We start from the raw sequence: 2753 nt of genomic DNA, 5'->3' as shown, positions 1-2753 counted from the left end.
TTTCTAGGCATGAGTGACTATAAATGATCTTTTCTTGACAATGGATGGCTTTCGCTCCAAGTTTCCCGGGGAAAACAATCAATTACAATCTGTTTTAATCAAAAAATGTAAAAAAAATTCAAAATAAATTCAATAATGGGATTATAAAGGCATTTAAACCGAGTAATAAGGCTTTTCCCGGCATGAGTGACTATAAATGAACTTTTCTTGACAATGGATGGCTTTCGCCTCACGTTTCCCGAGGCAAACAATCAATTACAATCTGTTTCAATCAAAAAATGTAAAAACAATTCAAAATAAATTCAATAATGGGATTATAAAGGCATTTAAACCGAGTAATAAAGCTTTTCTAGGCATGAGTGACTATAAATGAACTTTTCTTGACAATGGATGGCTTTCGCTTCACGTTTCCCGAGGCAAACAATCAATTACAATCTGTTTTAATCAAAAAATGTAAAAACAATTCAAAAAAAATTCAATAATGGGATTATAAAGGCATTTAAACCGAGTAATAAGGCTTTTCTAGGCTTGATTGACTATAAATGAACTTTTCTTGACAATGGATGGCTTTCGCTTCACGTTTCCCGAGGCAAACAATCAATTACAATCTGTTTTAATCAAAAACTGTAAAAACAATTCAAAAAAAATTCAATAATGGGATTATAAAGGCATTTAAACCGAGTAATAAGGCTTTTTCTAGGCATGAGTGACTATAAATGATCTTTTCTTGACAATGGATGGCTTTCGCTCCACGTTTCCCGAGGCAAACAACCAATTACAATCTGTATTAATCAAAAAATGTAAAAAAAATTCAAAATAAATTCAATAATGGGATTATAAAGGCATTTAAACCGAGTAATAAGGCTTTTCTAGGCATGAGTAACTATAAATGAACTTTTCTTGACAATGGATGGCTTTCGCTTCACGTTTCCCGAGGCAAACAATTAATTACAATCTGTTTTAATCAAAAACTGTTAAAACAATTCAAAAAAAATTCAATAATGGGATTATAAAGGCATTTAAACCGAGTAATAAGGCTTTTTCTAGGCATGAGTGACTATAAATGATCTTTTCTTGACAATGGATGGCTTTCGCTCCACGTTTCCCGAGGCAAACAATTAATTACAATCTGTTTTAATCAAAAAATGTAAAAAAAATTCAAAATAAATTCAATAATGGGATTATAAAGGCATTTAAACCGAGCAATAAGGCTTTTCTAGGCTTGATTGACTATAAATGAACTTTTCTTGACAATGGATGGCTTTTGCTCCATGTTTCTAGAGGTAAACATTCAATTACAATATGTTTTAATCAAAAAATGTAAAAAAAATTCAAAATAAATTCAATAATAAGATTATAAAGGCATTTAAACCGAGTAATAAGGCTTTTCTACGCATGAGTGACTATAAATGAACTTTTCTTGACAATGGATGGCTTTCGCTCCACGTTTCCCGAGGAAAACAATCAATTACAATCTGTTTTAATCAAAAAATGTAAAAGCAATTCAAAATAAATTCAATAATGGGACTATAAAGGCATTTAAACCGAGCAATAAGGCTTTTCTAGGCATGAGTGACTATAAATGATCTTTTCTTGACAATGGATGGCTTTCGCTCCAAGTTTCCCGAGGTAAACAATCAATTAGAATATGTTTTAATCAAAAAATGTAAAAAAAATCAAAATAAATTCAATAATGGGATTATAAAGGCATTTAAACCGAGTAATAAGGCTTTTCTAGGCATGAGTGACTATAAATGAACTTTTCTTGACAATGGATGGCTTTCGCTCCAACTTTCCCGAGGCAAACAATCAATTAGAATCTGTTTTAATCAAAAAATGTAAAAAAAATTTAAAATAAATTCAATAATGGGACTATAAAGGCATTTAAACCGAGTAATAAGGCTTTTCGAGCCATGAGTGACTATAAATGAACTTTTCTAGACAATGGATGGCTTTCGCTCCACGTTTCCCGAGGCAAACAATCAATTACAATCTGTTTGAATCGAAAAATGTAAAAACAATTCAAAATAAATTCAATAATGGGATTATAAAGGCATTTAAACCGAGTAGTAAGGCTTTTCTAGGCTTGAGTGACTATAAATGAACTTTTCTTGACAATGGATGGCTTTTGCTCCATGTTTCTAGAGGTAAACAATCTATTACAATATGTTTTAATCAAAAAATGTAAAAAGAATTCAAAATAAATTCAATAATGGGATTATAAAGGCATTTAAACCGAGTAATAAGGCTTTTCTAGGCATGAGTGACTATAAATGAACTTTTCTTGACAATAGATGGCTTTCGCTTCACGTTTCCCGAGGCAAACAATCAATTACAATCTGTTTTAATCAAAAAATGTAAAAACAATTCAAAATAAATTCAATAATGGGATTATAAAGGCATTTAAACCGAGTAATAAGGCTTTTCTAGGCATGAGTGACTATAAATGAACTTTTCTTGACAATGGATGGCTTTCGCTTCACGTTTCCCGAGGCAAACAATCAATTACAATCTGTTTTAATCAAAAAATGTAAAAACAATTCAAAAAAAATTCAATAATGGGATTATAAAGGCATTTAAACCGAGTAATAAGGCTTTTTCTAGGCATGAGTGACTATAAATGATTTTTTCCTGACAATGGATGGCTTTCGCTCCACGTTTCCCGAGGAAAACAATCAATTACAATCTGTTTTAATCAAAAAATGTAAAAAAAATTCAAAATAAATTCAATAATGGGATTATAAAGGCCTTTA

Source organism: Theobroma cacao, unplaced genomic scaffold (assembly GCF_053813885.1).
Source record: "Theobroma cacao isolate CCN51 unplaced genomic scaffold, ASM5381388v1 tig011, whole genome shotgun sequence".
Lineage (NCBI taxonomy): Eukaryota > Viridiplantae > Streptophyta > Magnoliopsida > Malvales > Malvaceae > Theobroma > Theobroma cacao.
This window is presented reverse-complemented; position numbering follows the sequence as displayed.